This window comes from Pelodiscus sinensis, chromosome 7 (assembly GCF_052426305.1).
Source record: "Pelodiscus sinensis isolate ZL-2025 chromosome 7, ASM5242630v1, whole genome shotgun sequence".
Classification (NCBI taxonomy): Eukaryota; Metazoa; Chordata; order Testudines; family Trionychidae; genus Pelodiscus; species Pelodiscus sinensis.
Genome location: NC_143058.1, coordinates 71,608,677 through 71,635,716, shown reverse-complemented (window position 1 = coordinate 71,635,716; position 27,040 = coordinate 71,608,677).

Genomic DNA, 27,040 nt, shown 5'->3' with positions numbered 1-27,040 from the left:
AATAATCACTAAATTAAAGAATGTTAAATTACATGATTAAAGGTATCATCTAGAGATGGACCCAAACCAAAATCTTAAATCAAAATGAACTCTGAAAAAACCGTGATCCACATTTGAATCCAGATTGAAACTAAGTGGGAGCTCAGATACTTTTTCATTTTATGGTATATAGCCTCATGTACAATTTAAGAATGGATCAGACGAGGTGTTAGAAAAAACTCTGAAGGAAAGAATAATTAAATTTATGGAGGTAAATGGTAAACGGGACTTACTACGATAAAGGTTTACTATACTAATATTATTTCTTCTTTGAGAAAATAGCTAATATCTGTACATATGGGAAACGCAGCAAAATTAATATACTTGCTACCACATGGAAAATTATTAGTAAAATTGCCAAACTAGATATTACTAAATTTGAGGGGTAGCTGAGGGTGTCTGTACAGGATAAAAACAACAAATAGTCTGGTTAGTCTTTAAAGTGCTACCAGACTGTTTGTTGTTTTTTAGATTTTACTAGTGCAGTTTCTCAAGGAAAAATGTTAGGATCCAGATGATTCAATATTTGTATTAATTATCTTGGTCCAAAGATTAGGAATGTGCTTATGCAATTTTCATAACTTTGTAAGAGAGTTGGGAAGTCATGTCAATACAGGGGATTGGAATATTATTCAAAAAGATCTGAATGACCTCAAAGTCTGGAGTTAAAATCCAAGGTTATACTTAAGGTCTAGTTTTTTAAAAAAATGTTCTATATTCTGGGGACTTACCAGTTGAAAGGGATAGAGGAAGAAAGAAACTTGAGTGTGTGGTGAGTCAGTCAAAGAATGAATATGGGCCGTCAATGGCATGAGTCTGTGAAAAAAGGCAAATGTGAACCTACGTTGTATCAGGTGAGGTATCTCATTGTACGGGGCACTGGGAAGACCTCATCTGAAATATTGTTCTCAGTTCTGGTCACCCTTGCTCAAGAAAGATGAATTCTACCTGGAACAGGTGCAGAGAGAGATAATAGATTGATCAGTGGAATGGATAACCTCTCTTATGAGAAGAGACTGGAAGAGTTTGGCTTGATTAGATTAGCACAAAGAAGGCTGAGAAGGGATATTATTCTCTATAAATACATTAGGAGAGTAGATGGGCAGAAACACCAGAGAGAATGAAGAGCTATTTAATCCAAAGGGCAATGTTATCACGAAAACAAAGGGGTATTAACTGGCCATGAATAAATTAAGATTGGAAATTAGACGGTTCCCAACCATGAGAGGAGGATTTGGGTTAACGAACAACTTAATTAGATTAGGAGAGAGATGAACAAATTTATCTGTGTGATTGACAGTTTGTCACTTGCATTGTCTCAGTGGTCCAGCAAGAACATCCACTCTAGGCTGCCTGCTCCCCAGCCATTTCCTCTGTTGATTAGAGATGCACACATCACTCTCCCTTCTGACTGTGGTAATTCCAAGTGGCACAGTCTCTTGTCTAAACTGTGATATCTCCAGCCAACAGATATACTGATTAAGAAAGCTATTTTGCTTTCTCTTGTTCTGATACACAGTGTAACTGCCACAGTTAAGCCACCACACAGCTATTTTTAAGCAAGCACAGATTATCTTTAAAGTGAAAGCAATACAAAGAAAATATTAAAAGAACCTATGCACATATCAGTAAGTTTACCAGATGTTACACTTTCACTCCATCAGGGCTCTGGTTGGTGATTAGTCTGTCAAACTAAACACTAGACTTTTTCCTATGGTCACATGTTCATCACATCTTTAGCTCAGAAGAAGCACACTCATGACTGTGAGCTATTCATTTATCCCATGTTGGGCCTTTTAAGAGTCCATAAATAGGTACCAGCCAGCCAATGATTTCCTGCTCAAGGTGAAGCTTCAAAAGGGGCAGAGGATGGCACATTTGACATGAATTATTTCCTAGGAAATCCACTTCACATGAGTTGTCCCAAGAAGTGCTTTCAAGTTGCCAATATTTACTAGGGATTGCATTAATCCTAACTCCTAGAGAAGTTACATGTAGTTTCATAATAATACAGAAATAACTGAATTTTTCATATACTGGACTCTGAAAATACTTAATTCAGTAAGGTTGAACTTAATTCCATAATGTTTCTCCAGTATATCGACATATCTGTCAAAGCGCTATGTTGCTAAAAGTTCATGGTTCAGGTTGTCAGTGACCTTCTGCAGGGTCAGGGTCAAGTAGAATGTTTCATTCTTCCCCACTGAATTCCCTTTTTGGGTCTCCTTCTAAAGCTTCCAAGATGACCATGATTGGAGAAGAGTCAATGGGTATGGAGGACCAGTTCTCTGAAGATGCACTTGAATTCTTTTTCTCGGGTACTTTGCTGGCTGCTTGCTTAGGGTCTAATTAAATCTCACCAAATTATTTCCCAGACACTGCAGGGGCCTTGGCCACTGGTGAACCTTGGTCCTTCTTCTTCTCTCTCGTCTAATCTACTGGGGGCTGTAATACTTTTGTCTAATTTTGGGTGTTAGTTTCATTGTGCAGGGGCTTGGTAATGTTGGTCGCCTGTGATATACAGGTAGTCAGACTAGATGATCAGAGGGTCCCTTCTGGTTTTAAACTCTCTGACTCTCTGACAAGTTTACCTTAATTTTATGACAGTTTCAAATGATCCTCAGTGTGTTCAATATCACTATTTGACCGTCTTTCCATTCTTTATGAAACTATACTGTTTATTGGCCTCCTGGGATGTGTCTAGACTACAGGGTTTTGTTGACAAAAGTGGACTTTTGTCGACAAAACTATACCTGCGTCCACACTACCGCTGAGTTCTGTCGACATAACATCGACAGAACTCAGCAGTTTTGTCGACGCTGGTAAACCCCTTTTTATGAGGCATAACGCCTTCTGTCGACAGAGTTTCTGTCAACAGAAGGTGTTATTGCATGGAAACTGTCCTTTGCGTCTACACTACCATGTCGACAAAGCAGGTTGCTTTGTCGACAGAACTCAATGTAGTCTAGACGCTCTTTGTCGACAGAAGTTTTGTCGACAGTATCTGTTGACAAAACTTCTGTCAACAGAAGCCTGTAGTCTAGACGTACCCCTGGAGACTCTGTTTATCTGTAGATGTTTGGTTCTTGAACTGTTTTATCTCTAAGGGTGTGTCTAGACTACAGGGTTTCGTCAACAGAAGTTTTGTCGACTGATAGTGTCAACAAAGCTTCTGTCAACAAAGAGCGTCTATACTACAGCCAGTTCTGTCGACAAAGCAAGCTGCTTTGTCGACATAACAGTGTGGACACAAAGGACGGTGTAGATGCAATAATGCCTTCTATCGACAGAACTCTGTCGACAAAAGGCATTATTCCTCATAGAATGAGGTTTACATACGTCGACAAAACTGCTGAGTTTTGTCGACGTTATGTCGACATAACTCAAAGGCAGTGTGGACGCAGGTATAGTTTTGTCGACAAAAGTCCACTTTTGTCGACAAAACCCTGTAGTCTAGACACACCCTAAGATTTTTCAATATCTAAATTAAAATATTATAACATATAGTCTATGCCTATATTGAAATTGGCTTGAGAGGGAATTCCTTTTGGAGAATAATTTAGTTCAAGATAAAGAACTTTAGTGTGAATATGTTATACAGTACTCACTTTCTCTCATGGGAAGGTTTTGGGACTGATTCTGCTTTGACTTTCACTGCTGTAAATTTGAAGTCTTTTAAGTCACACCATCAAAGTAAGTAGATTTACAGGGGTATAAATAGAGAATTGAGCTCTTTCTGTGTTCTTGTTTGCTTGCTGTAATCTGAAATAAAAGTCACCTGACTGAAATATGATTGTTCTTTGAGTATAAAAGGCACAATAAACACATTCCAAAATGTAGACCAAACACAATAATGATTAAAAATTCAGCATCCGTTATCCTTTATTTTCACAATCTGAATTTCAATCACTACATTTTGATTTTTTCATACAAATTTTATAATCTGGACTATTTGCTTTATTAATATTTCTGTTGTCACAAACAGCAATTAAAAAGTGTGTGCAGCAGTACTAATTTTAATAATTTAATTGCAAAAGAACAAGGCACATTAAAATGAATGAATCCCATAGGTTCCTCTCCATTCTGTCTTTGTGATATAATAAATAATGTTCATGTTATGATTTGGATGCAGTGGATGTATGAAGCATGTGAAGTCACTGCACATAAAAAGAAGAGTCGGCTTGTGCAAAAGTGACTTTAAAAAAAGCCACTAAAAAAAGAACTATCTGTGTCTATTAAAAGTACAAATGGTGTCAAATGCAAGATGGAAATGGCACATTTAAATCTACACTCTGTGTTATTCAATTAAATGGGAAAGTCAGGTGTACCATATACATTCTCACATTTATGTGTGTGGGGATTTAAATATTTGAAGAGTGCAAATCAACTTTTATACCATATTAACTAAAGCTACTTTAATCTGCTCAATGGCTCATTAAGCATGAGATTATTGTTTGAAATACATTTCCAGCTACCAACAGAAAACATGGTGTATTCCAGGCTCTGAAATTTCCATTTTTAATATTCAAAAGTAAATTTTGATGTTGATGAGCACACCTTAGACTGAAAAGAATAGAGAAATTAATATCTGTTTCTGGCAGGGAAGCAAAAGTTTGCACATAAGAAAAAATTAGCAAATTTTGCCCTTTGGTATTTATAAAGTATGTCAGCTCAGACTTTCTGAGCTATGCAGGATATTTGCCTACCCTGTTTTGAATCAGATATGGCATGATCTTTACTTAGTAGAAACTGGTGACATCTGAAAAAGGGCAGGTAAAAATATCCTCTGAGGGAATTTACAGCACTAATACGGCATTGTTGTTGCTACCTATTTTTCATGTAGTTAGATTTGTTTAACCGCCAAAGGAAATCAGAGCTCTTTAGTAAGACTGCTTGCTACCTCATCAAAACCAAAACTTGTTTCTTTGTCACACTGGAGGGTGAAAAGTTGAAAGTTAAATGGCAAGCTTATATCTTGAGGAAACACGTCTACATAGGCTGAGTTCTATCACCCAGGGTATGTCTACACTACAAAGTTAGTTTGAACTAACGGACGTTAGTTCGAACTAACTTTCAGAGGCGCTGCACTAACGCTCCGTTAGTTCGAATTTAATTCGAACTAACGGAGCGCTTAGTTCGAACTAGGTAAACCTCATTTTACGAGGATTAAGCCTAGTTCGAACTAGCTAGATCGAATTAAGGGCTGTGTAGACCCTTAATTTGAACTAGTGGGAGGCTAGCCCTCCCCAGGTTTCCCTGGTGGCCACTCTGGCCAACACCAGGGAAACTCTTCTGCCCCCCTCCCGGCCCCGGACCCCTTAAAGGGGCACGGGCTGGCTACAGTGCCTGTGCCAGGTGCAAACCTGCCAGCACCCAGCCAGCAGACCCTGCACCTGGCACGGATCGAGCCACCCACCCGATGCCCCCCAGCCCTCCCCCTCTTCCCGGGACCAGGCTGGCGGTTCCTGGGAGCCTGCCCGGGACTGCAAGAGGCGGGCACCCGCCTGGGCTAGTGCGGACATCGTGGACTTCGTCCACGACCTCTACACTAGGCACAGGAAAGTGGCCGTCTAGGGCAGGAGAGCTGCCAGCCTGGCCACCCAGGAGCAGGTGTGCATGAAAATCAAGGGGGTCCACTGAGACCCCCGACCCTGAGCCCTGAGCTTACAATGGCTGTCCTGGGTCAGACCAAAGTTCCATCTAGCCCAGTAGCCTGTCTGCCGACAGAGGCCAACCCTAGGGACTCTGGAGGGGATGGACCGAAGACAGTGACCAAGCGATTTGTCTCGTGCCATCCCTCTCCAGCCTTCCACAAACTTTGGGCAGGGACACCACTCCTACCCCCTGGCTAATAGCACTCCATGGACCCAACCTCCATGACTTGATCTCACTTCCCTTTAAACTCTGTTCTAGTTCTAGCCTTCACAGCCTCCTGCAGCAAGGAGTTCCACAGGTTGACTCTTTGCTTTGTGAAGAAGAACTTTCTGTTACTAGTTTGAAGCCTGCTACCCATTCCTTTCCTTTGGTGTCCTCTAGTCCTTCTTTATGGGAACTAATGAAGAACTTTTCTGTATGCACCCTCTCCACCCAACTCCTGCTTTTAGAGACCTCTATCCTGTCCCCCCTCCGTCTCCTCTTTTCTAAGCTGAAAAGTCCCAGTCTCTTTAGCCTCTCTTCATATGGGACCTGTTCCCAACCCCTGATCATTTTAGTTGCCCTCCCCTCTCCCACCCTCTCTCTTCCCCTCTCCCACCTCCTTTTCCCAGTCTCCCCCAGTTTTGTTCAATAAAGAGAGATTCTATTTTTGAACACAATTGTCCTTTATTTTGTACATCAAGAAGAGTGGCTAGGGAAGGGAAGGAGGTGAGGGAGGAATGGGGTACGCACCCCCGATGGGGAGGACTGGGCTGGCTCTGCTGGCTTCTGGGGGTGGAAGCTCTCCTGCAGCCCCCTGATTGCCCCCTCTCCCCAGATGGCAGCCTGCGGCAAGTGCAGCCGGTCTGATGGCCGAGTGCTGTGATGTGCCCAGTGTGGGTAGTCCGGGCAATCCAAGTCAGGACTGCTTTGCAAGCGGGGCACCCCTGAGAACTGTTTGTTTGTTGTGGGGGTCGGGACCCTTTAAGCACAGCCCTCGGCTAGCCTGAGAAAGCATCTCCACGCTCTAAGTCCTCCTCTGATGCCCTGCCGGCACTGCTTCCGGCCATCCTTAAGCCTGGTTCAGGGTCCACTTAATGTGGACATGCTAGTTCGAATTAGCAAAATGCTAATTCGAACTAGTTTTTTAGTCTGGATCCGTTAGTTCGAATTAGCTTAGTTTGAATTAACTAATTCAAACTAAGTTAGTTCGAACTAACGTTGTAGTGTAGACGTATCCCCAGATAGACATTCACTCTCCCCATAGAAGGAATCCTGGAAAAGGAAGGAACGAATCCTGCTGAGAGATACTCTACAACTTTGTGAAAATAGATATCCATGCTGTAAGTTTGTTGTCGTCTTTTTCCTTCTGATTAGTTTCTTTGGACTTGGAAAGAAAAAGGGTATCTGTTTTTTGTCCACTTTGCTTGGTAATTTCTTATCCTAGGAGCAATCCTTATTTACCAAAGCTTATGGGCATGTCCTCTGGGGCTAGTCTTGTTTTTCAGTTAAGAAACTAAGGGTTCATGTAGGTACTTTGACCCCAATTTAACAAAAAAATACTAAACCATTCTTATTAGCATCTCTTTAGGGGATTGTCCCATATTTTGACTGGTTAAATGCTGCCAGCCATAGTTAAGACATTAGCTCCATTGTACATTGGGGGCATGATTCCTTTTCAGTTAGCTGTGGATAAATTAATTTTGACTGAATCTACCTATTTAACCTTTACTACAAGAGTATTAAAGACCTCTTCATCCAGATTTTCTGGACTGGGACATCTGGAGAGGTATATTTTATTAGTAATATTTATTATTGCACTTATATAATATTTTCCATGCATCTCTCGCAAAGTGCTTTACAAACATTCATGAACTGAAATAATGGCCCTGTGAGGCTTTATTCTAATTTTACAGCTGGGGAACTGAGGGAGAAAGCGATTTGCTCAAGGTCACCCAGATCACCTCAGTTTCTGTCCTATTCAGGTATGTCTACACATCAAAGTCATTTTGGGATACCGTATCCCAAAATAGCTACTCCACATCTTTTGAACGCGTCCGCTATTCCAAAATATAGTGAATGCACTATTTCACCATCCTTGTTAAACTCATTATATGAGGAGTAAGGGATGGCTCTAAATAGCACTTTATTTCAAAATTTAGTGCTATGTAGACAGCACCAAATTTTGAAATAGTTTATTTCGAAAGAGACTCAAAATAAGCTATGCAATTTGCGAAGTGCCAATTGCATTGCTTATTTTGAGTTTAGGTCACTGTGTAGATGCACCCTTCTTGAGCCACAAGTTCATTCTCTCTCTCATATCTGAAGAACTAATCTGACTCCCTAATCTGATCTATTTTTATATATCATCTCTGTTTGGGCTCAATGATTCCAACCTCCTTCCAGTGGGACAAAAAATCTTGCTCAAAACTGAAAAATGTTGCACTTGAAACACCAGCACGAGTCAGTGGGTAGGACACATCGAAGCCAGCAACATGCTAGACTGCTACAGAACTGTCATACTACTTCAACTCAGTGAAATGTCTACAATTAAACCATTTCCACCAAGTACAGAATCAGTAGGCAGAAATTAGAGATGGAAACTGGAAGGCACAAAACCCAGTTTAAACCTGAGAGGAATGATTGTTCTACTAATGTAACAGAGGAGAGAAGAGAGATGCTTTCTACTTCTTTGTCACAAATGCAAGTAAGTGCAAGGGAGATATTTCTTCTAACTATCAGCAATCATAAAAGATTAAAAAGAAATGAAGAAAAATTGTGCATGGGCAGGATGGAAAGGAGAGATGTAGCTGGATTGGCGCCACTTTATGCAGTAATTTGCCATCCAAATAGTAATCAAACTTCAAAAACATGTGCAGGCCTACTATACATAGATCTTCCTTATATCTGATCAGTACCTGAAGGGCATGTCTCTTTTAAATGCTTAGGCAGTGTATGCCTCAAACCCCTCATTGAATTGGACTGAATGCATGCTGCAAGTCTGGGTGGTTCACACAACAAATCTTTTGGGGAATCCAAACAAACTTTCCTCTCATTTCTGAGAGAGATTTGTTCTTTGCCCTATTCCTGTGCCTGGTTAATAGTTCCTGAGGGGAAAAAAAACAATGTTACATGTATTGTGTAGTTGTCATCCTTTGTGTACTCTCAGGAGAGTAGCCAGAATGCGGGCAATGACACATCAATCTAGAGTTTGTTTGGAAGGAAGTGAACATTATGAATGATAGTGTTGTCATGACAGAAGGACTTAGACTTTCCTGTCCTGTAGAGTAGTAGTATGATATTTTTGGGAGACACTAGCAAAGAAATGGAGACAGTGATTACAAATATGACAATAATTCTAAAATGGAAGACAATGGCACAGTGGAATGAGAGGAAGACTTGCAAAGTACAACGTCCTTTTAAAAAGCAATGAGACCATTACCAAGAATTGTCAAACAATGCACAACTTGAAGCTCTGCCTGTCTAAAAAAATCAGCAAATCCTGTGACACCTTAGGCTTAGTGACTAACAGATTTATTATGGCCTAAACTACCGTGCGTGAATCCCACTTCATCAGATGAATCGGAGTGGAGTTTATAGACGTGTGGGTATATATTTAAGGACAACAAAAGAAAGAGGCTAAATGTCTAAATGAGGCAAATCAAGTCAGGCTGGAAGAGGCTTATTCACAGCAGTTGATGTGGAAATGTGGATATCAAAAGAGGGGAGCTTACCCTTGTAATGTGTTAACCAGTTAAGATCTGTATTAAGTCCTACGTTGATAGTATTGCATTTGCAAATGAATTCCAGTTCAGCTGTTTCCCTTTGTTTCCCTGAGCAACACGGTGTGTCCCTGCCACTGCCACATTGGATTCTACCTTCTTGCCTGTCTCCCGAATCCTGATTTGTTTCTTATTCCTGCCTTCCTGCTTTGTTGTAGACCTCTGATTTTATACTCCACCCTGACGACTGACTGACTCACTCTGGGCTTGATATCTGGATCAGGCTCTTTAACTGATCTCCAGTTCCTAACTCCTGCTCCAACCACTATAGTTCAGGCCACTAAGTCTAACTGCATAGATCTCAGCCTCTGACAGTAAGAGGATAACTTCTGAAGGCTAAGTCTGATCCATTCCAAACTTTCTGGGAATTTTCTAGGTCAGCGTTTCCCAAACTATGGGCCGGGGCCCGGGAAAAAAATACTGGGCCTCGGCATGCCTGGTGGTTGCTGAGAGGGGAGCACAGCGGAGAAGGCTGGGAGGAGGTGGCGGGGGGAAACCAGCCACCGGGAAGCAGGTTTAGGGGCAGCAGGGCTATCCTGCGGAGATCAGGGCAGGCGGGCGGGCGGCTGGCGGAAGCAGGGTTAGGGATAGCGGGGCTGTCCCGCGGCGATCCGGATAGGTGGCGGAAGCAGGGTTGGGGGTAGCAGGGCTGTCCCGTGGAGATCTGGGCAGGCAAATGGCAGAAGCAGGGCTGGAGGTGGTGGAGCTGTTCCGCGGAGATCAGGGAGGGCAGGTGGCGGAACCAGGGGTGGGGGCGGGCTGGACGGGGGAGATCAGGAGGAGGAGGATGGGAGAACTAGCTGCCAGAAGCAGGGCTGGACTGGGGAGATCGGGAGGAGAAGGAGGGAGAGGCGCGGGACTGACCTGGGCACATGCAGACCCCACAGACACTGGCAGATGAGTGAGTCTGGCTGGGAATTCCATTTTGCCCTTCTCCCCCCACATACCCTCCCTCGAGTAGTTGTGAACTGCCTGGCAGGTAGACACACCCAGGCAGCATGAGCACGTCTATCAGCCAGGCAGTTCCCAGCTAAGCACTGATACAACTAATTATAATAAAACGTACCTAATTAGAAAATACCAGATATTTTATATGTCTGGTAATTTCTCTATTTGTTTCCTGGACAAAACCCTAAAATACCGGACTGTCCAGTAAAAAAACGAACACCTGGCAACCCTACCCTTCCTTGCACCCTTCCTCCTACCTCCAATCTGCTCCTGCGCCCACCTCCTGGAGTGCCCATGCGGCTCCGGGTCCCCCAAGCCCTAGCCCAGGCTGGGTGGAGGATGCAGCCGGGTGAAACACTGAAAATTTATTCATTTTTCATTCTTTTTTCATATGTGTTTATATTTTTGGGCTGCAAAAAACAGTACTGAAAAAAACCGGGTTCCAACTAAAGGAAAAAGTTTGGGAAACCCTGATCTAGCCAGCTTTCTATCCATCTTACAGTCCATGTATCCAATCCATATTCTCTTAACTTGCTGGCTAGAATATTGTGGGTTACTGTATCAAAAGCTTCGCTTACGCTGGCACTGGGGGCTTTGGGAGGACCAGAAACAACTTATCTGAATATTCATCATTTGCTTCATGAATATGCAAATATGCAAATGAATGTTACCGGTCCTCCAAAAACTCATGAATGGATTTACTGGTCCCCGTGTCAAAAAGTATGGGAACCCCTGTTCTAGTATCTATAGGAAAAATTCCTGTTGCTTTTGATGACAGTGGCAAAACCAGAACACTGGAAAAGTCTGATTTCTACTAAGTGCTCATGCCGTGCTCAAGTCAGGAGCAAACAGTGATATGAGGGGTAACTCAGGCAGTCATCATTCACTTCCGGTAGGTCATTTGCATATTAAAAGGAGTCAGCAAATGAAACTGCATGTCAGGAGCAAAGTGCTTTGGCAGACTTGGGGATGTGAGTGGGCATTCAAGTTGGGAATTCTGGCTTCTTCAGATAGGGAAGTTATATTGGTAGTGTAGGAGTTAGGCTGGATATTTGCTCTGTGGGCCCTTCCATTCACTGCCTGATTGAGTTCATCTCACCAGTGCAGGCAGCATAGCTTTAAGGTTACGGTTACTTGAAGGAGGAAATGAGAACTGGCTGAGTTACTTCTGATGTCAAAATGCTATTGCTAAGGCTCCTCTGCCTGCAGTGCTGTCAAGGGAAAGTTGTTGATATGAAAATAATAAAACAATGGAGACACAAAGAGGAATGGCTTAGATGACTTGACAGTAATAATTTAGGTTTAGTGACAGTACCCTGTTGCTATAGCATCAGGGATAGAGACTGCTTTCCTGCCCTCCCACGACCTACCGGCTTGACCTCTCTAAACAAACAAATGGTTTTAAAAAGGAGTGGTGTAGAAATAAATATGCCACCATCAGGGGTAGCAATTGCACAACAATAGCAGGTTGTGCTGCTTTACTCTTCCTTTCTATCTAACAAGAGTCAGACAGGTCAGTTGTTCTAGTCTCCCTTTCTTCTGAAGAACAGCCTTTGTCTAGTATCAAACACATTACCAGTCAGCCTCTTGGCAGACAAAAGATGCATTCTAATGCTAATGTGGTTTTCCTCTGCCAGGGGCACCCATTTAACCCTTTCAGATGAGACCAGCAGCCTGAATTGATTTGATATGGCAGCTCTCTTTTGTGCTGAAATTGTATTCTTATGTTATGGGGATTCTGAAAAATGGATGCAACTCAAAATTCATTTAAGGAGTCCTGGTATAAATTCTCCAAGATCTGCTTAGACAAACTGTTGCAGCTGAAAATAAAGTAGGGTTACTAACGCCACCGTAGCTACCTCACCTCCTGCACCTATAGAGACACCTCAAGAGTGCAAGTATAGGTCAGAAGAATTGTGGAGCCTGCTTTCCCTGAATGTCATTGATCCAGCCACTCGGATGTCCAAGGTTCCAGACATTACTTCTGATAAGAAGAGAAGGAACGCAGAAGAGAAAGTAATTTCTTGCACTTTTCCTTATGGAGATAACCTTACCAATGTAAGGTGATAGAATCCAGGCACAGCTGGGGGAAGGAATTAACAACTGACTTTGGATTCCACAGCAGCAGGCTGGACATACCTAAAGATTTCTTCAACAAAATGAGTCAGTTAAAGTTGGGATGTATCATAAAGAACCATCTTGCTAACTTTCTCCCAAATTCTTTGGCCAACTGTCAATTATGGTGAGATCCTAGTGAAAAGGGATTGCATAGTCTGAGGTGAGAGCAGCAGAGAATTGACTGGCCCAAATATGCTAACATCAGCTCGGTTTTGTGAAATAACACTTGTGGAATATATATAGGTTCCTTCCACCTTTGACTGGGCACTTCTCCATGTGGCTATCCCTGGGTTTTCCATTTCAGCTTGGTGACTTCACAACACTCTTTGTGAAGCTCCAATATTTTTGCATTTACATGACCTGTTGAACCAGAAATGGAGCCAAAATGCCAACTTCTTAGTTCTATACCTGTCTATTTTCATATTTCATTAGTTCAATACCTATATAAATAAACAATAATATTTTCAGCCATTAGACTATGCTCAATTCATACTGCCACAGAGGGTAAGTGTTATAAGATGAGTGTTTAGATGGACCCACCAATTCTAGTTTATTGTCAACTTGCAGGGACAAAGTCGGGCCATTTACATAATTATCCACCACTAAAGTTATCTGAGTTTAGAAAACAAGAAGTTCTCAAATGCACCTCTGTTTAATCTTTGTCGTGTTCTTTGTCAACAATCAAATAATCCATAAAGGGATTTTTTCAATCTTTTATTTTCACACAAGATTGGTATTCCTGATGTTCATTGCCATTGCAATTTCAGACACTGTTTCTTCTACTGTCTCCAAAACAAAGTGCTCATCTATGGAACAGGTTTCTTTGGTAGTGACCTCTGAAGGTCATATCTTCCCGTGCACACTAGAATTATATAAAATATAGTTCAGCAGTGCTACAATCATAAACTTATGCCTAGATTTTCAAAGCTTCATAAAAGCATTATCAAACTTTGCAAAGCTGCTGGTAGCTGCCAAATAATTTTCATTTATATTGAAGTCTGAGAAAACCATAATTAGCACCTCACCGTTGAAAAAGAAAGCAGCGTTGTCTGTTGACAGTAAGCCAGGGAGCTGATAAACACAACTTCCTCAAATTTAATTTTCCTGAAAACCTAGATGAGGGTATAAATTCTGAGCAGACTGGTGTTAGCACTAATCTCTCAGTGCAGCTGTGTAGCATAGTCACAATTAAACTCCAGCCCCTGATATTAGCACTTACTGTCTGAAAACATCTTTTTTCACAAGATTTTCAAATTAACCCAAGGTTTGGGTCAGAGTTTCTGATGGGAGATGCTTTGTAATAATACATTAAACCTATTCAAAACAGAGGTGTACAGAATATTCAGGAATACTCCAATTTCAAGGGGATTGGATTTATTTACATTTTATTATGAACTAAAAAAATTTTAATAGAAAAGATGTAGGGCTAGCTTTTTGGCATGTGAGGCCCTAGTGTGTAAGGGGTGTAAGGAAATGATTTGAATTAACAGAAATATTGGTGATGAGAACAGTTATAGATCCAGACATCTTTCAGACTTTGTCTTACCAATATGAAATTGAGACAGTGTCTGAGGAAAATTGGATGGGATAAATGGGCAGAATTAATGCCCACTTGGACTTACCTTTACTCTAATGGTTTTTGTGTGTTTGTTCGCATCATGTTTCCAGTACCTCTAACCATACAGTTTCTCTTGGACTTGCTTACTGTGGGCTAGATTATGATTCACACTGCAAACCAAAACGAGCAAGTAAGTGGGGGTAAACACTTTAAGCCCTTATGTGGACTACCAAGACCTGAATTTGTACAAGCAAAAATAAGGTGATCTACTTGCCCAGTTAATCCATCTCTAATGTAGGCAGAGATAGATAATGGGTGGAATCTTAAGGTATGTCTAGACTGCATCTCTCTGTTGGCAGAGGGATGCAGATTAGACAGGTCAACATTGCAAATGAGGCAGGGATTTAAATATCCTGCACCTAATTTGCATAGAAATGGCCACCGTGTTTTGCCGACTCAGCACTTTGTCAGCAGAAAGTGGCTGTCTAGAGGGGGATCTGTCGAGAAAGAAAGCCTTTTTCGACAGATCCCTTATGCCTCCTACAAGGAGGTTTACATGATCTGTTGAAAAAGGTTTTCTTTCTCCACAGATCCCCCCTCTAAACTGCCACTTTCTGCCGACAAAGTGCTGAGTTGGCAAAATGCGGCGACTATTTTTATGCAAATTAGGCATGGGATATTTAAATCCCTGCCTCATTTGCAATGTCGACCTGACTAATCTTTATCCCTGTGCCAACAGAAGGATGCAGTCTAGACATACCCTTAGTGTCAGTAATATCCTGCAGTTGCAAGAGTAGTTTAGCTACAATGTGGGGGATTAAGGGTAATTTATGGCTCTGATAAAGCAAAGACAAGTAACAGAAGCATTGTGCCCCAGATACACACTTCTGTGTCATATGACCTCCCAGGACTACTCTGAATGGTGAAGCTACTCATTGTCTCTGACTCGGGTCTTTGTTCCTAAAGTCACAATCTAACCCAATGTATTTTGTCCATTTCATTCTTTCTTCTCCTCCCATTCTTAGTTATTTGTATAAAGGCAAAGGCTGTGTATCCTTACCTCATACATTCTGAAGAATGTTTCCCTCTTCCATATATGATTTATTAACTATTTTTTTCAATTTGTGTTTTATTCTTTAGTAAGGGTTTTTTTTGCTCTTCGCATATAGGTACATGTTACTTTGTTGTGTCTAGTGGGTAATTCTTATGCATTCTATCCCACGATTGACCTTAATAAATATTAAAAGGCACACTCAGGGTCATAAATCTGAATGAAGCTGAAAAATACTGATTTCTACAAGCACATTTATGGGCTCTCAGTTTTCTTTGGCTTGGGACCAAATTCTATATCAAGTTACACCTGGAGTAAATTCATTTTCTTCAGGGATGTAATTTGGTCCTTAACTCTGTTTTCCTGAAAAGGAGGGATAAATGAATTAAAGAAATGCCCCAAATAGCAACCCTAGCACTCTTTAAACCTAGCATTTTTGACTGTATCTAGTTACACTGAATATTACAGAAACTGGAGCAGCACAGCCATGATTGCTAAGCATTGTCTGTAGCGGCTCTGTGTAATAGGCGGAGAAGGATTTTTCATTTCATGCATCATTTGCAACTACCTTGTGTAATTCAACAAAGTCAATACATACCCTTGATGCAAAGTTAAGAAGAAATAAACTGAAACAAACAGACAACAGTAGGTATTTCTTTTTAAAGCTGTGCTTGGGGTTCAGGCACAACAAAGAGTGTTTTCCCCCTTTTTCACTAGAAATTACATACGACAAAAGTGATGACACACTTTTGAAGGAAGCTCCATGAAGTCAAATGCGAAACTCAAATGTGAAACTGCAGAACTATTAACTGTGGTTTGTAACCTATCCTTTCAATCATCTTTTGTACCAAATTACTAGACGATAGCTAATGTGACACCAATTTTCCAAAGGGGCTCAATTTTCTCCTCCTTTTATTGTTGAGAAAGAGCCAGTGTGGACTCTGCTATTTGTTTTGTTGGGAGAACTATCTTTCGCCAGTATCCCACAATGCCTGCCCTGATGGCTGTGCTCAATGTTTTGTGATCTCTGCTGCCCTGCAAGCATGCGCTTCTCCCCTTTCAAAGCTCTGGGAATTATCTGACAGCTGAGTGAGCTGTTCTGTTTGGAGAACAAAAAGAAAATAATTGGAATGCTTCAGTTTTGCTCTGCTAGAAAAACAGCAGCAGGTGGACTGCTGCTGCAGCAGGAGGACTGGAGTGACTGATGTGCTGCTTTGACTTTCTTCAGCACGGAAAGCTCACAGGGCAACTTATGATGCCCTTCCAACAGCTGATAATGCTGTCAGAGAACTTGGAGGGAATCCCAAGAAACGCAGGGATCTGCTTTGGCCTCTCCCTTCCCACAGCACTGCACTGCACTGCGGATGCTTACCCACATGACTATGCTATATCTGTCGACAGGGGGCTAGCAATGTGGCTATGAAATGTTGACAATGGGAGGCAGAAAAAATGGTTTTACCGGTTTTCACTTTTGTCGACCACATGTCGACAGCACATTTGTTGGCAAATCTTCCCAATATAGACATAGCCAAACAAACTTACCTCTCTTCTGAAGTGATAGCATCCAATTACTGTAAGATTAAGGCTTTTTGTTTGTGGTCCCAAATTAAATTAAACTTATTTTTAAAGTCACAATACATTTTCTTTCTTTTTATTTCTTCCCTCTCTCCCTTGTTAATGCTGGGTGGAATTAAAATTGTTTGGGTGCCTTAGCTGTGCATTTCCATTCCTTACTATATGCATTATGGAGGTTATATCAGTGGTAGACATTGAAGTAAGATCTCTGCACTTGACATTCTTGGAGGTCGGGTCGTTCTCCAATACACACGAACATTGTTTGGCTTTCCTGGAAAACTGGGAACACGATGAATGACTAGAAATGCAGCTCCTGTTTATTTTTGTAGACAGCCAATGAGTAGCCTTATAATGCTGGCCAAATGCCAGATCTTGCTAAGGCTTTAGGCCTCAGGCCAACATTGACAAATTCATTGCTGGAAACCAGTCTTTGTATTATAGGGTTAAGATAGGTATTGGACTGATAAAAATTTGTTAGTGTTTAGACTTTATGAAATGTTTGTAAATTGCTGCCTGCATTAATCTCACTTACAATTTCTTTATCACATGCCAGAAGGTAATATTTAGGTTTTAGTTTTGTAACTGAAATTATATATGTATGATTGTCCACTTCAACCTTGCAATAACTCTCTCATTTCTCTTTTTAGTTAATAATTCCTTAGTTAGTTTGCTACAGGAGTGGTGGAAAGAGGCAACCAAAATCTTTTAAGAACTTTGCTGTATAGCAACCAACTATCAATAAAATTAGCTTGCCTGGGTGGCAAGACAGATTGTAATGCCCAAGAGGTTTGTCTGTGACTTCATGGTAAGACTGTTATAGTGCGTGAAGAATTCACACTTGCTCCTAGGTTAGTGATATCTGATTATAGCACATACAGTTTAGGGTCTTTGTCCTACTTCTTGACCCTCTGTTCTGAAGCTTTCATTCATGGTTGCGTGCCACTCCAGACAGCATGAGAATCCTCACCAAAATCATATTTCTCAATTAGAACACCCCTGTGAAGTAGGTAGGAAGTCCATTTTGTACCTGGGAAAATGGAAACTAAAATCCTTACATGGTTCTCCCAAAGCAGGTGGGACTGTTGGTGCCCACACTCACATGATTAGCTCTCTCTTTCTCAAGAAATTAGTCCCAGAGAGTAAACTTTGTATGATAGTTAAGGAATTAATTCTTTTTTAAATTTAAGAGAAGTTCTGTTGAAGATTTAAAAATATCTCAGTTCATGCCTTTTGCTTCATGAGAACATAACCATAGATTTAATTTCCTATTCTGCCCACAGGAATTCTGAGAATCTCTGGATTGGTACATTTTTCAGCTGCTCTGCTGTCTCGATAAAATGTATGGCACATGCCAATGCTCTTGTTGTCTGATTGAATGAGAGCCGGGGACTGTAGTACTCACTGAGCTTCAGCAAATGAACAGATGTATTGTTTTGTAGAAAAAGGGAACACCTGGCATGTGAAGAAAAAAAAGAAGAAAATGTAACATCCATAAAAAATTATTGAAATGGGATTGGAGAAATTGGGTACTTTTGCCCTTTTATGAAGAAAAAGCCCACCACAAAGTAGAGTCAGTAATTACAAACTAGCATAACTACTACCTTGTTCAGAGTGATTACATTGCTATGTCCACTAACAGCCTCTGTCTTAATTAGAAATGTTGTGCTCTTCACAATGGATTCAGCTTGCCTGATGCTTCCCATGTTACTCTGGAAACATTAGAAAATAATCATTATTGCTTTTTCTCATGACACTAGATAATGACTTCTTAAGACATGAGACAGTCATTTGTATTGTGAGATTCTATTCTTGCTTATCCCATGGTGTGTCTTCAGTGGAGTAATCTTGGATTTATTCTGATATACAACTGAGAGCTAAATTTGGCTTCCCAGCTAGATTTTTTCATTCAGCTCATTACATAAACAGTTTGGAAATATCTTAAAACAGCGTAGGCTCTGGACTACTGATGGGTAGAACCAGTTCAGATAGAATAGGAATTAACTCAAATAGTAGGGTTTTATTTAGGCCTCAATTAATTCTCACCAACAGGGATGAGTGACTGAGTATCATGTTCATCTATTACCATTTAGAGAAGCCAGGACAAGTGAAATACAGGTTGAATTTCTCTAATCTGGCACTTTCTGATCCAGTAACATCTGTTGTCTGGTATGATCTTAGTTATTCGGATGTCCACTTATCATGGCTGTGGCCAAGTTTCCCACAACGGCATAAAGTTTGTTTATAGTACCAGTCCTGGCTCTCAGTGTTCTGTGATGTTATTTAGCTCTAATTTACCTCTAAATGTCTTCTAAGAACCCAGTAAGAAGTGGTAATGCTGGTAATGCTGCTCAACAATATTGATCTCCCGTGGTTCAGCTTATTCTCTCGTTCGGCACTGGTCAGGTCCCAAGGATGCCGGACTAGAGAAGTTCAACTTGTTGTGGCATTTTGAACATAATTTTATTTTATGGTAACAGAGGGGAGATGACTATATGTAATTAGACCTCTTCTCTGCACTGAAGCCAGAGGAGACCACACTGATCTGCCTTCTTAACGGTAGTATAAAAAATATATTAAAACAAACAAACAAACAAACAACAAAATCAATAAATAAACCCTGCAGGCTTTCTGGGAAAGTTGTGCTAAACTATAGTGATGCATGTGCATATTTGGTGTCACATTATGGTATGAAGAAGAGCAGAGAGATACTTATAATTACAGGATAACTGAGTAGTTCATTAGTGATTACCCAGAAACAACAGTATTTTATACATATGTACAATGCAGAATATACATGAACACATAGGCTAATTTCAGTTCTGTAATTGATACCCCAAAATAACAATAACAACTTTTATATACATTTCTCTAAATATTACAGAAAAATAAATCCACAGAACGTGAGCTAATGTAAGTGTTTCACTCAAAATTCACATTGACTTCAATTTGGCCAGAATTTCACCTTTGTTGTTCCTGTCACCTTCTGGATACAAGCTAGAGAGCTGATAAATAATTCTCCATTAATTTAAAATCCCCTTTGGGAGCAAATAAAATAGTGGACTTAGAATATATAGTGCCCTAACTTTCACGTTATCCATGATAAACATGTAGGATTGTGTGTGGATAGTTACAAAGGCTGAACTGAGGAAGAAAATATCTCAAGATGAAACCATCCTTGGGTTCTTATTTATACAAATCGTATCTCAATCAGACATCTATAGAAGCCATTTTCTTTGTTAATGTTAAACTTAAGTTTACCGTAAGTTTCTCTTATGTCATTTATTGATGAATAGGAAAATAGTAAAGGATGTCTGCTACAATCATTGAAACATGCTGAATTATAGGTTAGCTTTTAAATAAAGTTTTGGCATTCAACAACTTTTGAAAGATATTCTGTTGATGTCTTGTATATCCCTCTCCCATGAATGTTGGGCCAAATGTGTGTTTTCCTCTGCCAGCTCATAGTTGGCAGACATTTTATAAAATTTCTCTGAAGAGGCACATTATTTGTGAAAAATTAAGTATTTGTTTATTTGTAAAGTCACTTGTCCAGTGAAGTGAGGAACAGTAATTTAAAAACTGAGCAGAGCCAAAAGACCAGGAAAGGGTCTCTGTCCTCTTAAAAAAAAATTATGCTCGTTTTTCCCACAACTCCATTTCAACCCAGTAAACTGAACTTTTTGTTTGCTTGAACACACACACAGATTAGAAAGTGAAATAAAATTTAGAGGCACTAACAAGTGAGGGTATGTCTAAAGAGCAGCGTTATTGAAGTATAATGGACATTATTCTGAAATAACTATGCAAGCATTTTCATAGCAAGCCCATTATTTTGAAATTATTTTGAAATAATGGGTGGCTTATTTAGACATTTGTAAACTTAATTCCATAAGGAATAATGCCTCTTTCAAAATCGCTATTTCAGAATAGCAGTAGTGTGGACACTTCACTGCTGCTATTTCGAAATAGCTCCTCCCCCAGGCCATTTAAAGTAATTACTCCTCCATGCTTCTTGGGGCTCTAAATTGAGGTAGTGCATCCATATTAGGTGAGCCTGCATTGGCCTAATTTCTAGGCTTCTCTGTAGTGTATGCATGCTATTTTGAGATAAACTTATTTTGAAATAACCATGCAATGTAAACCTAACCTGACAGATCCAAACAGTATCAGTTAGTGTTCATCCTTGCTATTTGGACCAAGTAAGAAGGATGACACCATGGGATTTAAAAGCATTAAAAGCATTGCTCCCAAGGAACAAGTTCAAGTCCCACCATGAAACTTTGGACCTAGTTTATCAATTAAAGGAGGGTGTTGTGTCAAAATATTAATACTGTCAGACTTAGGGTCAAATTATTATCTGTCCTGTGTGTGTGTGTGTGTGTGTGCACGTGCGCATAGGAGTCCAGGTGTGTAAGTCCAGAAGATACGTTCCTAGACAAGAGGCGAAACTAGGAAACTGGTTGACATAAGCCCTGCATGTGGAATAACATGGTGGTATCAGGAACAGCCTAGAAAGGAGAGTGTAACTCTCATACAAAGTCACAAGTTAGCCCTTAAAAAGGCAGCATAGGGTACAATCACATAGGGTGGTTGTATTTTGGCCATAAAAGATTCTTGATTTTCTCTTAGCAATGTCAAAGATGTAAGTGATAGGTGAACTGTGGAGTGAGGGAGCTTTAAGCATCAAAGGGTCCTGACCAGAAACAGGATATTGGTCAGCCTGCAGATGACTCATGTCTGTATGCCACTTGATACAAAATTAATGACATAAGCCAACAGCAAGGTCTTATTAGAACAGTTATTTTCATTAGGCTTTTCCTAAGACTTTGCTGATGATTTGTTCTCTGCAAGAACAACACACTTTCAACTGGTTGTTTAGATTTTCAGCAAAGTGACTCTAGAGGATGGGTATGTATCATGCAATTATAATTGTTTTTCTTATAGTATGGTGGGGTTAATAATAATAAATGAGGGAAAACTTGGGGACCTGGATGAGACTAGGAACTTACTTCACATGGGCCATCAAACAATCTTCAGAAGGTGACAATATTCAATCCCAGAGAAGACCAAGAGGTGACAAATTCTGTATTTTTCACTTATGCTCCTTAAATGTAGGGGGTTTTTTTGGGAGGGGGGGTGGAAGGATAAGAGCGGGTATGAGATGTTGGCACTGGGAATGATTTGAAGGAAGGCAGGAACTGGATATATGATCCTATGCCTTGTATCCAGGGACCATGCCAGGTGTTGCCTTTCCATAGGCAGGTGAAAGAGAGCAGCTAGGGGTCTCCTGCAGCCAGAAAAAATGTGAAAAAAGGAAGAATGACACATGGATATTGTTTCTGAAAGCCCCTTGCCCCTCCTGTGGCATTGTTGTAATATAGATATTGAATAGCACCAACTCTACACAACACATCTAGTCTTCAGCTCGTGAAAATCTGCTCTATACAGCTACATTGTGCAGTTACAATGAAACGGCTTGATTTTCATTACATTATAGCCCCCTTTGTGCTTCTCTGACAGAAAAAAAAAGGGGGAATCATAAAGGTGGAAGAAATGGCTCCTTCAGCATATCCCCTGTGCACGGCCCTTCCTCAGCTCTTAAGGATGGCATAAGGATTCTTTGCCATGCCTGGACCCAATCTCTAGCACAGGGGAATAGTTGAAATGTTTTATAGGACCCACAGATGCAAATCTGCTTTGTATTGACTAAATTATTCACATACAGAATAGTTTTTTTCTAATCTTTATTCATAATGACCTACCCTAACGAAAGAATTGCTAGATGTAGCTCCCTTAGGAATCTGTCCGTTAGCTGGCCATAATGGACCACATCTACATCATCACCTCCTTCTCTTAGGAGATAACTTTATTACCTCCACAGTGTTTGTCTGCGGCTATGTCTAGACTGTAGGCTTTTTTTGGAAGAAGCTTTTTTCGGAAGAGATCTTCCGAAAAAAAACTTCTTCTGAAAGAGCGCATCCACACTGCCAAAGCGAATCAAAAAAGCAAACTGCTTTTTTGAAAGATACCATCCATTCAGTGTGGATGGTATCTCACATTTAAACTGTGATTACTATGGACAGAGTAGCCACCAGGGCACCTGTGCTTTTTCCTCTTTCCTTTTCTTCTGAAAGAACTCCTTTTTCCCTGTCCACACACGCCTTTTTCTGAATGAGCTTTTTTGGAAAAAGGCTTCTTCCTCATAGAAAGAGGTTTTCCAATGTCAGAAAAACCTCTGTTTTTTCAATTTTCTTTTGAAAGAATGCGATTGCCGTGTGGATGTAAGTGAAGACACCCTCCCAAACTCTTGGTTGTTGGCTATGGCCCCAATCCTGTAATGAATTCTGTGAGAGCAGAGCCTTCACACTCGCTGCAGGAGTGCACGTGTTCAGAGATCATATCAGTGTTGGGAATCTAAGTCACATTAGTTGGTTCTATGCAAAAAGGAAAAAATAAGTGAGAGCGACTCCTTGGGACTGCTAATGTTTTTCCAGGAAGGTCAAGCAATGTAACTTGTTCTACAAATAGGCTTTTTTCTCTTTGGCATTCAGCCTCATAGCCTTATTAATTAACATTTGCACAGCACTTTGAAGGTATGAAATGCAATTGAAGTGCTAAGTATTATTTTTAATATTAGCAACAGCGCCAGAATGCTCCAGGGAATGCATTTTCCCTCAGACTTGGGTAATAGAAAGAGTCATGCCAACCGAAGTGACATGTTATAAACTTGAAATGCACTCAGAGCTGCTTCTTTATACTTGACAGTAACCTAAATGGTTCAAGACACAGCATAGCTGGGCACCTTTTTCAGTCTGTTTAAAACTAAATGGAAAAAAAAATGAAAATTGGACCTTAGGCAGCACAATTTGTTCTAACTCCATTTCTAAGGCAGACAGACAATGCTGCTTTCTCAGGACAGGTTTGAGATGGTTTATGGGAGGCCTTTCGGCTCTCTGTAGTATCAAAAGCCATATCTCGTGTGCCAATGGCAACATTGGTACTGTCAACAGAAATGCCAGGCCTTGGGGCAAAGTAGGGGGTTCAAGTTAAGGCATCAGGCCTCAGGCAAAAAAAAGGTGAAGCCCGTCAGTGCTGTCCAACACTGCCTGGGGCTCTGGCAGTGATTTAAAAAGCTTGGTGCAACTGCCTCTTTTGCCCCATGCTGGAATCCCTGGGTGCCCAATAGAGCTGCTGGCTCAACATGGCATCAGCACATGGGCTTCGAGCTGGACCAAGGCTGGCAGCTGGACAGGGTATGCAGTACACACAAGGTGCATCCTCTACCACAATTTAAATTGCTGTGTTTTAAAAGTGGCAGGGAGCTTTGGGTCCTTTTAAGTCACCTGGGCTGCTGGGCAATTGCCTTCTTCACCCACTCCCATTGGTGGCCCTGAGCAACACACAATAAAAAATAACGGTACATCAAGTTCTTGTGATTATATCTTCCTGATTAGATGAACAGGAATCATTTGTTGCTGTAAGTCACCAGCCGCACTCTAACATGCAATTGATCATCTTTGTTCTTAAGTCATAGTTACAGAAAGAAGATGGTCAGGGGAGATGTATCAGGATTTCACGAGCCACATATGACTTTTGCCAATCCTGTTTTATGGGATTGATAATGGGATACTAGGTTTCTAACCTATTGGTTCAGGCCAAACTGACAATGATTGAAAGTGATTACAATGTGCCGGCTGTTTGGTGGCATGTGAAATGAGTTGGTAGCTTCATTCAAGGCGATTAAAAGTGAGCCACAGGATTTTTTTAATCTCTAAACACACCTGAATATTTTTTGCAGAACCTTGCGCTTCAGGTGGTTAGAAACTTGCTAATTTTCATCATACATTTATTCATGACTAGTTTATAACCTTTTGTTCTTGTATTATCATTGACCATTAGCTTAACTCTTCCTCTCTCCCTGGTGTTTTCCCGCACCCAACTAATGAATTTATAGAAATCAATCGGATCCCCTCTCAGATACTCTTTATTTTGCAACTCTAAACAATCCATGCTTTTTTAATCTCCTTTCATAAAATAGGCCTTCAGATCCTCTGGTCATCCTAGTAGCTTGCCTGTATACCAATTCCAGTTTGAAGTAATCTCTTTTGTATATAGGTGATCACAGTTAAATACAGTATTCCAGATGGGGGTCTTATCTTGTACAATGGACCTAGTATGTTCCTATTTCTACTTGAAATACTTTGCTTGGTAGATCCTAGCATCACATTTGCCTGTTTCATTGCTGCATCACACTGGTGGCTTATAGTCATTACACAATTGACTATTGCACCCAGGGCTGTCCCTCTCTGTTGTTTCCAACTAACCAATCCCCAGCTGATAGGATACCTCCTCCAGAGCTAGTGTGATGGCTTCCCTCTCAGGAGAGAGGCTGTCTGCTCTGATCTTTAATGCAAAAAGTTAAAAAGGCAGCTAAATTAGGGTCTATCCCAGTAAAAATTGAGGTCTTAAAAAGAGAACATTTGAGGGTGGAAGTCAGATACGGGTATACCCCAGGTTACAAACCTGGATGGTGTCCACCTTGGACATACACCAGGCTTATGTGTTGGCTAGCTATGATAAATGGGCTTATAAATTTACCGTTAGTGTGAGCTCAACTGAAAAAAGTGACTGAAAGTTCATAAAATGTCACAATAACCTATAACAACAAATGCTGATGAAAAAAAGAGGCAACAGCAAGATAGATAAAGTCCAGACAAAACAGCCTACTGATAGTATTCCAGGACTGTGTTACAATCATGCCTGATAAACAAGAAAACTACGGAACTGGAAATTAACCAAAATTGGCATAAATTTAAAAAACAACAAAAATCGGTACGTCAGATATTAGGCCTAAAATAATAAAGGGATGGATGATTCCACACATCACTCCATTTCGGACAGAGTCTTTAGGAGACAAATTATCTGCTTTCATGAGCTTCACCATCATGGCTGCCATCCCCCCATCTCTTAATATCCCTTTGCTACTTAATCCTAATCTTGAGATGAAGGGTGAAAGGGAAGGACCTAGATAACACCAGCTCCAACTAAATCCTAAACATCTCCTGGAATGTGAAACTTAGTTTCTTCTTCTCCACATGTCCTTTTCTCTCACCCACCTATTTTTTATAGTTCCTGTTCCTCTATTTATTTCTGTCTAATAAGAGTCCGGTTTAGCTGGCTAAAACTGTATTTTGCAATCTTGCTGTAAGCCTGGTACCAGGATGAGGCAGCTAAATTCAATGTCCTCCTGAACAGCCCTACACTGATATGAGTTTATCAAGTCGTGGAGGGGCTGAGAAGAGGATGTGTAGTCATCACCAGAGTCAAAACCAGCTGTTCTTTTCTTTTCCATTTTGCATGAATTAGTCTTACTTTGTCTTCTAGGAAACGGGGCTGGGCTTTAATTATAACATCCATAAAAACATCTCCAGCCTTTTTCTCCCCCTGGAAAGAACTGTTATTACCATATTTGATACTATTTAAAGGAGAGTCATACGAGATGTTCCCCCCCTGTTCTAGAGACTCCTTCCAGCTAAAGAGAAAAGGAACAAAGGATGATGTTAAAAAGAAAACTGTACTTAATACTTTACATTTCAAAGGCTTTAACTATTTCTTTTTCTTTTCTGTATCTTTAATTAAAAGGATTTTTAATGAGGTGCTTGCCATGGAACTAAGCAAACTGTGGTCTCTCTGTACCAAACCCTGAACCTTGTTTAAAACTATTTAATGTTGAAAAGTTAACAAAGTCTTGGTAACGCTTTTGATTTTTAGGCCCTTTTATTCCATCTAAATGAACACAACAGAGCTACAATGTGAGCTCCACATGCTTTTAAGCTCCCCTGTTCTGAGTATGTGCCAGGAACAGTCTCTTTCATTGGCTACAAGGCTCAATCCTTGGACATTAACTCTTACTGTCCAACTGCCCAGAGCTCCAAACTAGTGCTGAACACCCCAAGGATGATCAGAGTATGTAATGGTACCATAAGAGGAGAGATTAATACAACTGGGACTTTTTATCTTGGAAAAGAGACAACTAATGGGGAGAGAGAGATGATAGAAGTCTATAAAATCATGTCTGGTGTGGATAAACTAAATAAGGAAAAGTTATTTACTCCTTTCCATAACACAGGAACTAGGGGTCAATAAATAAATAGGCAGCAAGTTTGAAACAAATAAAGAAAGTATTCACACAATTCCCTGCTTCAGCTTCCTCACTATTCTTGAGAACTCTTTGGGTTCTGGGTCAGTAATTTTTCAAGGTTTTAGGTCCCCTCTCCTGGATCTCACTCTAGTAGTTCAGGGATCTCCGGTGTATAGTCTTCTCCTTGACCGCCA